At 42.9% G+C, this 15467-nt stretch overlaps 1 protein-coding gene across 3 annotated transcripts in view; it reads left to right on the forward strand.

Annotated features, from left to right (window-relative positions):
• The first annotated feature begins 6305 nt into the window (after nt 1-6305).
• The window catches only part of bru3 (bruno 3), a 253996-nt gene continuing 244834 nt past the window's right edge, over nt 6306-15467 (forward strand). For all 3 annotated transcript variants that reach the window (XM_011312724.1, XM_011312688.1, XM_011312698.1), the window contains exon 1: nt 6306-7370. The gene's annotated coding sequence lies outside the window, so the exon portion shown is untranslated. The remainder of the gene's footprint in view (nt 7371-15467) is intronic.

Here is a 15467-nt window from a genome sequence, read left to right on the forward strand (position 1 = left end):
ACTTGAGAGCCATTTTTCTATGCAAATTTTCCTCTCGTACAGAAGCAAAAGAATATACCGTACTCGGGTATACATGAGAAGAATTCTCAATTAGCCAAGTTATAACCCAACCAGATAGGATGTAAAAAATTGTTGAATTAACAATTTGGATTTTAGTTGGGTGGGGATGGTGGGGTTGGTGGGTAAAAATTTATGCATTTCTGACGGTTGAATAAATGTGCTAGCTAGAAAAACTAAAGTGCATCACAAGGGAGAATACAGGGGTTCGAGAGCCAAGTGATACAGAGGTTTTTGGTACGGAGGGGGCGAACTAGAGTGAATGCCAGGGAAAGAGAGTTGCATACGCAGAATAATAGGTGCAAGGTAGAGAAATAAACGAGGGGAAGTTTAAAATGCGTTTGAAGAGAGTGGGGAGAAGGCACTGGGCCGGAGGGGTTGGCATTTTTATTATTATCATTGTTATTATTATTATTATTATTATTTTCGAGTGGTAATTCGCATGCGCATGCGATTCGCGTGTGTCACCCTCCATCTATCTTGCTGTCTTTTCCTGTGTTACATCCGTGGGGGCCTATATTCTGTTGAGAAACTATACCGTGGAGCTGAAGCCCAGCTCGGCCAGATTAATCAAGATTTATTCTTTATATTTTACCTTTGAAAAAAATTTCCCTCGAGCTCTAAGCTTCTGGAACAATAAATTTTCGCGTAGTTTACGCCGCGACTCGTTACAAATTTTATAGGGCTTAGAGGCCATAGATGCCCCTCTGAAACTTGTATCTGATAATTATTTGAATATTTTCCGCTCCGATTGGTACGAATTTGCCTGACAGGATGAACAAAAAAAATGACGAGAGAAGATAACGGTGTGACAAAAAAGTATGAGTAAATGTGGATATTTTACAATAAATATCCGGACGATAAGCTGCACACGATCCTCACGTATTCCATATATACACGTATATCAGTGGTTATGTATAAATGGACGTGGCCTGTGCACATTTTTATTTTGTAGGCACACGCGAAATTTATGGCTGACGAATGGCCGCTCGAGTTTTTACCAGGGAAATAGCTCGTTAATCTTTCGAGTTATTCTCGCGTCCAGCACTGAATTCTTGCCCCTCCCAACCCACCCCTTTTATACCACTCAACCCTTTTGACATTCAAATCTTTTTTCAAAATTCCAATTATCTTGCTCATTAACTTATCGATTACAAGGGAGAGAATTGTTGTAACTCCACCGAAAATCTCAACTCCAACTTCCAACAATAAATGTTCATTCTTATTTTTCAAGCGGCTCTAGTCATTCCATTTACATCTCACCTTTCTTCAAAAATTCTTGATATGACACTTCCGGGGGATGACGATAATTTTTTCAACATCTCACCCCTCTGGGCGGAAATTATTAATGAAAAAATTCACTAGCAGTCGATTGATTAATGAATACTTTTTTAAACCTCGAAAATGGAGTGAAGATTGACAGATACTTGACGGGCGACTCTACCGCATCCCCTGAGACCATCTCAAACTGCATAATCAGCAGTGTACACCGGCGAGTACTCGACAAAAATGGAAATAATATTTCGTTAGTGGCTTGATGAGTGTCCTTGTTTCCTTAATTAAAAAATATAAACCAGAATGGAATGAGACTCGACTTGATATTCCACGAAACATCTCTAGAGGATTGTATCTACTTTATAAAAGGCTATCGACCGACAGTTGCGCCCACTCAATGTACCCCCTCCAGGTACTTTCATCTTTTCTCATTCTATTTCATAATTCGTCATGCGGTCTCTCATGCATTCACGCACACACCAAAACCATCTACCTTGGTATACCTCCAATCGACATTGAGCAGACACAGTAGTGTCTTTTCCCTCCCTTTGTGTAATTATATTTTGATTTCTCAGTGAGCCACTGGTACTACTTCATCCCCAGCCTCTCCCCAGGCTCTCGTTGTGAATGCTAATACATCTCTCTCCTCCATTACTCCTCTTCCTCAAACTCACCCTTACAAATTCCATGATTATATTCTAGGTAGAAGGGAAAAGGGAATAAATTGTTTTTTTTATCAGATTGGATTATCGGAGGTAATGATGAAATCATTGCGTTGAGGTTGATATCAGTAATGATCCAATTTGTTAATGAACATCGATGATAAGTTAGTGGATATAAAAAAATAGGAGGGAAGACATGGTTTAATTGTACTCGATAAATACGCACTTGACGTTACCACGCAATTTCGAGTGGTTTCTCGGGCTTTTATCAGCCTCAACGTGTCTGAAGAATGAGAAGGGTTGTGCGATAATGTTTGCGTGTATGGGAAAATGGGAGGGTAAAAGGGGGATACAAGCTAGCTATTCGAGTACACATACGTGGAGGAGTGCACGCACTATAATAACGCATGGGAAACCGACGGTTCTCGCATTTTGCTGGGTGGAAGCAGGAGTTATGCACTCTATCCATGAACTCCGCATGCACTAGGTTATGACTAGCCGTGGGGGGTTGATTTTTTTGCAACAATTCCTCGAGCTCCGCGTATATGTATTTTTTTTTCTTTTTTTTTTTTCGTTTACCGCGTGGGCTCTCTTTTCTCTACCTTCGGGCACTTTTTTATTATCGATTGTTTTTATTTTTCTCTTCCGCTTTTTTCTTCTTTATTTTTCGTACGCAGGGGTGGATCGATTGTCATGCCACGCATGGTCCTCTCCCTCATTGACGAACGTCGCACCGCTGGCTCAGGGACGTTCCTGACAGTTTCAGTGCCCTACGATTTATGGGTATCGTAAAAAAAAAAATGTAATATCGTCGGGCTTTCTTTGCTAGATCCTCGCCATTTTTCTCTCCCAATTGAGAAAATACCTCTATTATCTTTATCGTCGTAAAAACACCGCTGTGGACATTGCTTCTATAACTATTGTGATTCATGGAAAAGTAAGCACAGCCTGGTAAAAAGGAAATTGAAGGTTTTTTTTTTCTAAGTACGCAAAAGATTGTATGTAAACAAGATGATGAAAGAAAATGAAAAACCTATTGACAGGGGGATGGAAAGTACTATGGTAGAGGCAGGATGAGTAACGGATAGGTGAAAAAAAAATGATGGGAAAGGAGAGAAAGAAAAAAATACGAATGAAAGAAAAATAGGAAAGATGGAATAGAGAGTCTGTACATGAAGGATTTGCACAAGGGGGTAGACGCTGGGGAAATAAGGTAATACGTGCAGCTTTGTCTCGATCGGAGTAGTTCCGGGGAAAATGTTGGTGGTGGGTTGGTGGGGGGTGAAAAGGGTGGATAGGGTGGAAGAAAGCAAAGCGAGAGGAGGAAAATGTACAGTAGCGAATGCCTTTCTGTTATTACCGGAGCACTCGGAAAGACACTGGGGGATATACCTTCTGCTCTGCATCAAACTGAAGTTATACTTTCACCACTGAGGGGATAGAGGGGTAGCGACATGCCATGTTCTGGTGAATTTTGGGCCAACCCAAGATGGTAAATAGCACTGATGCTTTGGGGAATTTAGGGGAGTCGCGTGAAAGATGTGAGCAAATGATTCCACAGTCAGACATTTATACATTTATTTTTGACTCCTCGTCATTTGGTATTAATGCTAGAAGACGATATGACCCTTTTTCGTACTCTAATGCTGTAATATAATGTCTTATTCTCGGTGATATCGTAAGTTGGCTGAGGTTGAAAATTAAATTTACATAAGTGATTCGGCCGTTCTCCAGTGCTCGTTATCAGAATAGTCGTGTTCTCGACTCATGAAAATATGAATATCCGACATGGATTTCAGTGAGCAACGGTGAAAATCAATTAGGATATTATTTCGGTCGGTTAATCACCTTTGGGGGTCTCGCGGGGTCAGTGATTCATCGTGAACCAATGAATTATTTGTTTCACACGAATAAATAACTTGGCCTGGAATGATAAATTTCTTGTTGGATGGGGTGATACTTGAATTCTCGAATGATATCACTTGAAAATATTCCAATAGCTTCTCCAACGGACATTGCATAAGTCATCATCACACCTGACGACTATTAATTTTTTAAGGGGGTCTAAGAAATGCCGCAGTGTGTCGATCGATCGGTCGTTAACCAACATTCCGAACCTATTGGTTAGGAATCTGTGGTGGTATGTGTGTTGGTGGTTTGACTATAGAGGTGGGAATAGAACGAGGGACCAAGGGGTAGTTGCAAGTTGACTGTATGTGCTGGATGGTGAGAGTATGGAGAAGGCAGTAGGGAAGCTGATGGTATATAGAATGGAAGGGTGAGAGGCGTGGTAAACGTAGACCACGTTGGTTAGGTCAGGAGGTTCGGGAGTCGGAGCTGAGAGCCGATAAGGGCTTGCCAGGGCCTCCGCTCTGTTAACGACTATGTAAATTGACGGCTCTATTTATTCATCGTATCGAAACAATTCCGAAGAGATGAAGACATCGGGCCAATTTTCATAGGCTGTTGGAGGAGGCCTCATCTTTACCACTCTTGTCCTTTTACTCATCCTCTTTTACTCCCTTGTACCAATTATGCTAATTTATCATTAGGTCTCGATTCATTATTCCTCTTGGATGCACCATCACAGAGAGATACAACTGGGTGCTCTTTAATTCCATCAGGAGTATGGCTACTGTCTCACCAATCCCATCGATGTGAAATCGAACGTGGCGTGACTCCTCGCTCACCTAAGAGCCGAGCTAAAATACGAGCAAGAGGTGCATAGGGAGAGAAAGAGAGAGAGAGAGAGAGAGAGAGAGAGAGAGAGAGAGAGTGGTTGAGACTCGAGATCCTCATGGCGAGCCGGAAAAACGTTTTTCCTCGGGTTGCCTTCTTCGGAATATTTAATTCCTCTTTCCTCCTACTCGTCATAGCAAGATAGATTTTTATTTTCTTTACGTTGAGATGGTTATTTCATGGTGGAAGAATGAGAAGAAATTTCAAAATTCGTGGTTAAAGTTATTGTCGGGAATTTGAAAGACAGAGGATGACAATATATCGGCAGGATGTTGCAGTGGAAAAGGCTAGTTTAACATTGTACATGAGTGTATATAGATTGTGATGCTGAGTAGAGCGCATGAGATGAACAGAGTGAGGGTGCTGCCTTGGGGTTCATTATTCAGGGCTATTGATTTCCATCCAAGCTCCCTTTTGCACCCCTTTCTACCCGCGGGCAACGCCACACCGACGAGAAGCAACCCGAGCGCGGGTTTGAGCGAGACAGAATGAGATTGACGGGGTCTGTGTACTCGAAACCGACGAGGGGGTATGTTGGGGGAGGTACAGTGGAAGAGGCCTCTCCCTTTCTTCCACATACTTTCTCCACCCATACATTCATTGATACTTCATATTCTACCAATCGACCGATACATTTTCTCCGGACTCGATCCATATACACCGGAATAATCGAAAAATTTATCCCGGTGCATATCTCTCTCGTCCTTTAGCACCCTCTTTTGCGCATCAACCTACATATCTGACTGACGTGTGCTTAAGCCAAGTGTCCTACTGTCCAAAACCCGTACCAATTGCCCGTACCATAGTCTCTCAACTTGAAGTACCGTCTGTCAGGTCCTTTGAACTCTTGGACATTGTCAATTTCAACTCCACTCACAATCTAACCGTGAAGCATGAGATAAAATAGTCACGGGCTTTGTAGAAATGCACTTGTCTGATGCACCAGGGAATTAATCTGAATACATTGCATACTTCTGACAATTTAACAATTGCACTCTCCCCGATGACAGTATTTTGTCTATTAATTAATCGTTAGTATTCCCGCGTTTCGATAGTTATCCGAAAATTTTAACAGCGAAAAATGGCATTGAAGGCTTTGGAAAAATGGAGTTGAAGAAGCTGTTGAGTTTGGGAAAAAAAATAGAGGGGACACCGGGCGGTTGGTGACAATCAGACATGGGGTGTGTACCCGGCAAAAGTGAAGTTAGACGGTTATATTGTGTATACACGTTGTGCGAGCTGGCTTGTGCCACACCGTCAACTGTCGGTGAGAATGGTGGGGTGATGGGGGGGGATTTGAGGGGGTGGTGGAGGTGGTGGAGGTGGTGGAGGAGGTGGAGGAGGTGGAGGAGATGGAGGAGATGGTGGAGGTAGAGGAGGTAGAGGAGGTAGAGGAGGTGGAGGAGGTGGAGGAGGTGGAGGAGGTGGATTGTTATATAGGGAAAAGCCTTGACGAGGGGGGTCAAAGGGCGTCGAATGGCGCCGGCGCGAGTGGAGGATAACTTGGGCATTCGCTGAGAACCACCTCCGCGTGGTGGGTTTGTGACGTCAGCCGTTCTCAGTGTGCGGAGAGCGAGCGTAGTGTGCACAATCTCCACGTTAAACCGTTATAACGACAATATTTCATTAACACTTTAAACAATACCGTGGAATTTTTAATGGGTATTTATACATATGTTTTGAGAAATTAAATGTGAACGAGGTGATTGTGATTATTGAGGGATTTAATGGATGAGTTTGAATATCCGAGTGGTAATGATAACAGTGAAAAGTTAAAGTATCTTTGAGCAACGTGGACGGGTGTTGTAAATAAATAGATGAGAGTCGATAGGGTTTTGTTGAGTAGATTATTTTTTATTTAATATTGAAAAGAACTTGGTGACTCAAATTCAGTCTGATTTTTGGATAAATCCCATCACGTGGGAGCCGACGTGGCTTGATGAGTACGTGGACGATCGTCGGTGGGTACCACGCGGTCGAGCAAATTGTCCTTGCCGGGGCTGTTGGCACCTAGCAGCTGGTTAAATCACTTGGCTACAGTGCTGGTATAACAATAACCGTTGTGATAATAATCATTTGAATTTTTTTTTTCACTGGACAATGAGGATCCAATGGAGACGGTAGTGAGGGAAATTGAATAACGCGTTTGTACTCATTTTTCGTGGTCGCTTTTATTTTTGTTTCACTCGGGATTTTTTGGATTATTTATTTTATTTGGGTTCGGTGATTATTGCTAGCGACTGATCGAGTGGGGATATCTTGATATGACGTGTGAGATGAGAAACTGCCGCGAGGCATCATCCCTCGGCGACGTCACCAGCTAGCCCTTTGTTTGCTCATTAGTTGCCAATTAATTAGTCGTTGTTGATGAACAAATTTTATTAGTTTGGGAGAGTGATTTTTGTGAACTTGTGCGTGTATTGATTGGATGGGAATTGGGATATCGATGAGCTGAGTGGGTGGGGTTTATCAATTGATTTGTTGTATTAAACTTGGAAGATTGTGAGTGAATAATTGTAGTGATTGATTCGGCATTTGAACCGGCGATCCGCAAGTACGCGGAATCAAAGGCAGGCAGCGTGGAGCGTTCACCGATAGTGTGGCCGCGTGCCGCGGACCTTTGCTTCTATCAGCCAGGTACATTCTTTTAAATCAGGCTAAAATCAGACTAAAATCAGACTAAAATAAGACGAAAATGAGATGCGTCCTGACAAGTAAAGTTGATATATCTGGGGATGACAGGCTACCGTGTACTGAGGGGAAAAAAAGGGAATAATTTAAGTTTTTGGGGTTGGAGAACAAGCGCGAGGGTACGAGGGAGCACGAGTGGTAGATATATATACATATATATATATATATAGAGAGAGAGAGAGAGACTGGCTCAAGTGGCAATTGCTGGAAATTGTGCCAAGTGCAGCTCGTATTGTAGAGTTTCAATTTTATTTATTTTTTATATATATATTTTTTTTTTATCATCCTCTCATCGTCCCTCCAAGTGGCGGACAACTTGGCACAAACACGACGGCATGATGTTCGGGTGGGGCGTATTCAGCGGGTATTCAGAGAGATGGATGGCATGAATATCAGAGGATAGAGTGCGTCGGCTTGTGTGACATTACCAATTCGACGTGATATGATTTTTCACGGAGAATAATTCCCGCGAGAGTCTGTTGAAAAAAAAAAGGGAAAAATGAAAAAAATAACGGAACATTGAAAAACAAAAATAGAATTGAATATATTCAGACAGATGTGTAAACATTTTTTGGGATAAAAATTGGGGCTTGGGGGGTTGAAAATATAACGGTTATCATAGCGTTGATGATATCGAACTGACTGTTGGATAAGCTCTATCCAATACTTGACTCGATTTGGAACGCGCTCCACTTTATGGGCACATTCGACTAAGGAGAAACCCTCGCCAGCAAAGTACTTATAGATCTATCCCACCCCCTCCCCATATGCATTCACATTCTTATTTATTTATTCACCCAACCCACTGGTTATACCCTTCTTTCCGTACCACTACGTTACTCAAGATAACCGTCTCAAGATTTTCGAAATTTCCGACTGAAAACTTTCCAGACGAAAGTATTGCCCACCTGGAGAGAAATATCACCCGATTAAACTTTTCAATCTCCATGCATTTAGAATCGAGGTCATCTATTATTATCAACTATTTGAATGTAAATTATTTCAAATATTTATGGATTATTCCGGGAATGGAGTTGGTAAAAATGAGTAGTTGGTGAAGATTTGAAGATTAATTATCCAACATTGGAGAAAGGATAGTGGAATTTATTTATCTCAAGTTTGTGATTCAAACGTCAACTAGCCTCTTGATGGCACTCGGCTTGGTTGGTGCATAATCAGCTTAGTCCGTTGGAAGCAGGTTCTGTTGAATCCCGGGTGTCTCATCGAAATTTTCAAGTTGTATCGCCTCGGGGTTGAGAGGACTTGTGAAGAGGTTTTGGCAGGGAAGTAGTCAGACCAACAGTCGATTTAATTTCCCCCCATTTTCCGGTGGTAGTATATTCTCCAAGTGTATGAGTATGGCCAAACTCCCCCTCGGACAATGAGGATATGTTTCTCCACATCCCTATATTTGCAATCGAGATCCGGAACGGAGGGTATGGGTACATACCATGACCCGAATCCCTAAGTCAGTGCCGCATACGGTCACGGGGAAAGCCCAACGGACAAGCACGTAGTAACCTAGAGATCCCCCTCATGGACAAGATCCTCATAGGCCCCCAAACCCTCACCAATCCCAAACACACCTCCTTTGTGTTCAGTTACTCTGTTTCAAACCCTCAACTTCCCTGCATATTAAATCTTTCACAGTCTGACGGAACTACTCGAAAACATGGCCATATAAATGGTGGGAGGGTATTGTGTGGCTTGTGCCAAGTCTACAACTTATTTTCATGTATTTTCACGTGAACGGAAGTATTCCACGCGCATTTGCTAAACGAGTTGTTACCGGCAACATCTGCCACTATCGCAATCATAAATCCAATCAATCCTTGAGGGCAATGACTCTTTAACGGTTTAATCGTTTACAAATTTTTACGACTGTTGCAAGAGTTTATCGACTAATGGATTGGTTGACGGGAAATTGTTGCAATAATTATTGGGGTAAAAGTTCATTGAGAGGTTCTTGGAGACATTAATTTTCCAAAATTACAGCAAATGTTGGTAGTTTGAAAGGGGTGGGTCAGCTTGGATGAACTCGGATGAAGGGGAGGTAGTTTTTGAAGGGCAATGAGAAACATCTGGTGTTTGTCCCTAATGTCCCTAATGTTCAAAATTTTCTTCAACAAAAAGATGGGAAACATGATGAGTATAAAAAGTCTGCTTAATATTTTTTACCTCGTGGAAAATTAATTTCCCTCGAATTAACGGGTACAAGCCTGTGTTTTTATACATGAGTCGAGTCTCAGGCGAGTTGGCTCTTTTAGTATTCCAATAGCGTCTTGCATTCGATGTTGGTAAAGAGCCGCACTTGTTGACGCCAAGGGACCCGGAAATCGAGGAAAAAGGGTTTTTCGTATTTGTGGGTAGATGACCCAATGGGACATACCGATGGAAAAGCAAAGTGAGTGGGCAAACTGGTCAGACTGAAAAATCCCGTGGGAGAATTCTGGGACCACAATTCTAAATCAGGTTTCACTCCCTCGTGAATCTCCACACCTCGTTTCTTTCGATACTCCAACCATCTGCCAATTCTCCATCTCCAAATTCTTGATAATGAATTTATATAGAATGGCGGGAATTGTTGACGAGTGATAAATTCTTTATTGAAGTTTCCGACTGAAAAATTGCATTATTTTCGTATGAAATTTGAATAACTGCAGCAATAACACGGAATCGAATGGTTACACGCGCATTCACCAGCATTTCCCATGTAGAGCAATAAACACAAATAGGGCTTTCCGACTGTGAATATCCAATGTCGGGAATATGTCTTCTATCTCAGAGAGATTGCAATTCACCAGTCGATGAATAGTTTTTCGATGGCCAGGGATTGATCGGTTCCATGAAAATCCCAAACTCACATCATTCACAAGAATAATGGAGAATTATCGTGCAATCCTTTATTATTTAATTCATTCTCATCTGGTAGAGGCGTGAGGGTATGAGACGAGACGTTGGACTGGTCGTCGGGAGGTTTTGAAATTAAATTCCCGCTGTTAGGTACTTAGAGCTCAAGTGCACCGCGTGTTAGTGGAAACTGCACGGTGCGAGTCAGACGTTTCGTGGATTTATCGTCACCTTAGTTATAACGTGTAAAAGTGACTACGTGAGTTTGCGACCTAACACCCAGTCATGGCAATATAAACGTTGAGTTAACATGCGACAATGAGTTTCGACGAGTTTTAAAATTCCATTCCAACCCTAAAACAACAATTTTCACGGATTAAATACACATCGTAGAGCCTAATTATTCAAAGCTCGAGCAGAGCCATTACGGAGTAATGCTCAAAGCCAATTGATTTTATTTATCACAGTTGAATGGCAGTTATCTGAGTGCTTCGCTGAATATAATAATAAAATGTTGACAAAGGCAATGTGATATGTAGAATCTGTGTGTCACGTATGAAAGAGTAGTTTTGCTCACATCAAAAGCAATTTATACGATTATATGCATGGCACCTTGAATGTGCCTTAATCAAATAAAAGCGGTCCCCTCTGAAAGGCACAGTGTGTTGACGTGCACGTCGTCTGTTAGAATATACACCCCCTGAAAGTTGCTTCGCGACGTGTGTTCACCCCCCATCCTATCCTTCTTCCATCAGTATCGTAATGCATTGTGTTGAAGAAAATTTCTCCCATTTTACTTTTGCACATCTTTTCAAACGCAACACACAATATACTAGGCATGTCCCTCGTCTCCGTGAACAATCATACGAATCCTCTATTTTTTATATTAAAGAGAAAAGAAGGATACAATGACGAAAACAATGAATGGGAATGTGGGAGGGAAAAAATGAAAGAGTGGGTGAAAAAGAAAAAGAAGCTACAATGTCGACTGTCTTGAATGTTCACACGAGTTGGCTGAGAAATGCTTTTGAAGCGTTCTCAAATGCATTCGAATGTTTCCAAATACCACCGAGTGGAATAGGCCGACGGGCGAGAGATGCTAGGACTCGCCCCGGGGACCGGTGCCAAAATCTCAAGAGGTCGTCTCTCGTCTCCACCCTCTCTCCTCTATCTACACCCTTTTCTCCATTCCCCTGTACACACCCGGTATTCGTCTTTATCTCACACCCACTTTGTGCTCTTCCATCCTATCCCCCCCCCCCCAACTCGCTTTCAACCCTGCCTCAACATATACCCATTCCTAGAGGTACCGTGCTTTGTTATGTTAATTGTTTCAAACTCCGAGCATCATCGCTACGTTTATTTTCCATTCCCATTGCTCCCCCTCCCCTCCCCCAACCCCTCGATTTTCCTATGCCAGGGTTGGCTTGGGCGCGTTGTTTTGTGCTAGTGCGGACTACCCGCTGAGCCTTCGCTTGGAACTTGCTTCGTTCCTTTTAAAATATGAATTAAACTTTTGGGCATTATTTTTTTCTTCTCAACATTTTTCTTCTTCTTCGCTCCACTCCACTGTGGCCTTCTCTCGATTTTGAGAGGAATCTGATACAAAAGTTTGTTGTGCAAGGATTTGAAAGAGGGTGATGAAAAAAAATGTATGGAGGAGAAAAAAAAAATGTTCTCTCTCCTCCGGTTCGACTAGATCGATTTTACGTCAAGTTGTTTCTCCCTCGTAACCTTCGCATAGCCCTCTTTAATACGCTATATTCTCACTCGCTGATGAGAGCATTGCCACCAAGATACAGGAATTCCCTAGATTCGGGTAGGAAAACAGGTTTTTTAATTAAAGTTGTTGGATTACATCATTTGAAAAATTATGGATCTCGTATTTCAATTCAACAATCGTCTTGTGCTTTAATTTGAAAAAAAAAAAAAATTTGAATAAAACTTGTCTGGTTTAATCCATCCCGGCGGTGTTCCGTGGCTTTCCGTGGGAATTGGATGAGCAAAAAGGAAGAAAGAAAATAGAAAGACAGAGAGAGAGAGAGAGAGAGAGAGAGAGAGAGAAGGAGAGAAAAAAAGGGATGGCGAAGATCCTATGACGTGCAAGAAAAGCCTAGGTGTATACGAGATATCTGTGGTAACTCGTCTCTCTGGGTTTCCCATGGTACGTTGGTCGCCTCCAGGATGAAATTGTACCTTAATTTGAAAGCCTCAGGTCCGCGCGTCCGAGGGTCAGAAGAAGCCGAACGACGGTATAAAGGGACGAGGGGTATGAGAGGGATGAGAGGTATGAGTGGGATGAGAGAGGATGGGGGTTGACTCTTGGAGTGAGATGAGGTAAGAGGAGGTTTTAGAGTCCAGTTTTCCGTGGTACATATAGAGGAGGTGAGTCGCTGAAGGCTAAAGGGATCGCCTTTATACTGGTGGATGGCCGGTTGAAGGGCCGAGACCGCAGAACTGTCGGGCTATCGACGTTGCCAGGGCACTCTACCCACCGCGTCTGTATGACCTCGCAATGAGAGGCTATATTGGATAATAGGCCGTCTGGATGATATTAAGAATGTCAGTGTGGTATGATCTATCTAAACGATATTTCACTTGTCTGATCAACAACTGTCTCTCACTACTTGGCTATCAGTGGAAGTGCAATGTGTATTTGTGAAAATTGAAAGGGGCTAGAAGGGGGAATTACTGTGAAAGGGATGTCAAATAAAAGGAAATTCGAGAAAAGCACCGATAAATGACCTTTTAAGGAATGCTGTGGAGTGTGGCATTGAGGACAAAACTCGAGAATGACTATAGGGAGGTGAGAATGTGAGAGCCTTATCCAAACCGTTGATGGTGGAGTAGAGAGTTGCTCAGCTACGTGACGCTCGTGTGCAATGCTTTGAACGGCGTATTATCTGGGGGGCCATGGCTCAATAGGATAGCCGAAACAAAAGGCCCACCTACCAGGCAAAATAATGCCAACACTCAAAAGGGGGATGGGAGATGGGGGTTGGGAGGAGGTGGGTGGTAAGGCCAGCCACAGGATACCGAGGAACTAAAACCCAAGAAAGAGATATGGGGGATCGCATAGTATAGGGCAAGTATTCTGTAGTTGTGTTGGTCTGGATGGAAGCGTGTTTATGAAGGAGTACGTGCCTTCATGGGTACCTAGTGTGGTACGTGGTAGTATGTATGTGAAAAATGAGTAGGACTACGTGAGGGTGGCTACCAACGAAAGAGTGGAAACAATGGAGGAAATAAAATAAAGCTTAGGACACACAAGAGTCCAGAGAGCCAACTATACTCTATTCGGGTGGGAGGAATAGTAAAAAAAAAAATCTTTATCCAGAACAATGAAAAAATGTTTGAGCTGGTTTATCTCCATTTTTTTCATCTCAATCATCGCTGGATGTAGAAATATTGGAGCAATAATAAAGTGAGTGGATGTGTGGGGGGATTTTGAGGTTCATGAGTGCTAGCCATTTCCTGTTTAACCCCGAGCCACCTAGGCCGGCATTAATCGTTTCCTCCTAGATGCTTAAATTGAACGTCGTACACCAGTACTCCTCCTTTCACCCCCTTATGTTTCTACTTCTTCTAGTCACTCCCGACAAGCCGGAAGTAACGGTACGTGACTCACCGGTGGTTTACGTGTTCAGCGTTTTACTTTCAATTCCACTTTCGAACTTCGCTTCCACTCACAAATAAACGGGAATCCAAGCGGACTCGACTATTTGTTTCCTCCTTTCTCCATCTTGGTAACACCGTACTAATGCTTATCGTAGAAGACACGATATTTCGTGCAGCACGAGATATCACTTTTGCTTTCATCCATTTAATTTCAATTGCAGTGTCCTAGACGGGATTGTTTTTTTTTTCGACGTTTCATTACTGTCAAAGTCGTCATTAGTGTAACAGGTTCTTATTCTGAATTCTTGATTTATCGGTGAATATTGAAGTGAGTGTCGCGGCTCGGTTGCCACCAGCATCATGCTGGTTGGTATCACCTGAATCTGGTGACTCAAGGAGCTAGGGATGTTGGCTTAATGTTGAAGGGGGAAGCCCGGTCATCTCGAAAATCCTCGTTTCTCGTCACCACCATAACCACTCTCCTCTGGGCTCCGATCAATCTACCCCTAACCGACGCCCGTCCACCAAACTACCACCACACCACCCACCACCCACCCACTCACCTCCCCCTCTTTCTCTTTGGCAAACGCCACAGTGGCATTATTCTACATTCTATAGGAGCGCTGCCTGGAAAGAGGGGCGATTCACGGAGATTGATGAAAAGATGGAAGACGAGCGACTGGAAGATCGAACGATCCACCAAACTCCTTTTTTCCCATTGGTCGATGAATCTTTTAACCGATCCACAAGCCTTCACTTTTTTTTTCCCACCGAGGCATCCTCTGCTTCGAGGATATTTAATTAAACTTGATATGAAGTCGCTCTATAAATTATATTGCCGGTGATTATTATAGATAATAATAATCTCGGCAATTAATATTCCATGGTTGTGGTGAATGGAGTTGGAATGCTGGTGTACGATTGGAGTTGGGTGGAAATTCAGGCCCTTAGATGCGGTAAAATGCTCAATATTTTTTCTCCACCTCCTGGTGGAAAAGTAAAACAAGTGGTGTCGATTTCATACGCGTTTGAAGTTGGTACAGAGCCAGACCAGTGTCGGGGTGAGGTTGGCTGGCCATACACAGGCCCAGACGCGATGAGCCTGGGCATCGGCTGAGTGAACAGAGTTGGAGCGAGTGGCGGGCGTTCGCTTTTTGGCGAGCGACCGGACAGAAATGTTGTTGAGCTTGATTGAACTTTCAGCGCGGGTGCGGAGGGGGTCACCTCTCAAAGCACTTTCTCCCCTCTCTTCTCCTCGCTCTCTCACCCATTTTTTTTTTCACTGCCCTTTCTTCTTTTTTCTTTTTCATTTTGGATCCCTCTATCCAACTTTGGTATAGAGGCCCTGCTACCGCTACACTCGGGTTCGGCACTGTTGACTATATGCATTCCGTTTGAGTTTCATACGATGCTATACACGGTTTGCACGGATAATGCGATAAAGCTCGACCGAGTGGAGCCAAACAAACTGCTACCACGTACCAGTACATACTGTGATACATATTACGACTCACTGGGGCTATCGTAAAAAGATCAACAAGCTAAGTTGACTCTTTTAATCAAATAATGCAGTGG

The sequence above is a fragment of the Fopius arisanus genome, unplaced genomic scaffold (genome assembly GCF_000806365.1).
Source record: "Fopius arisanus strain USDA-PBARC FA_bdor unplaced genomic scaffold, ASM80636v1 scaffold00004, whole genome shotgun sequence".
Taxonomy (NCBI): Eukaryota; Metazoa; Arthropoda; class Insecta; order Hymenoptera; family Braconidae; genus Fopius; species Fopius arisanus.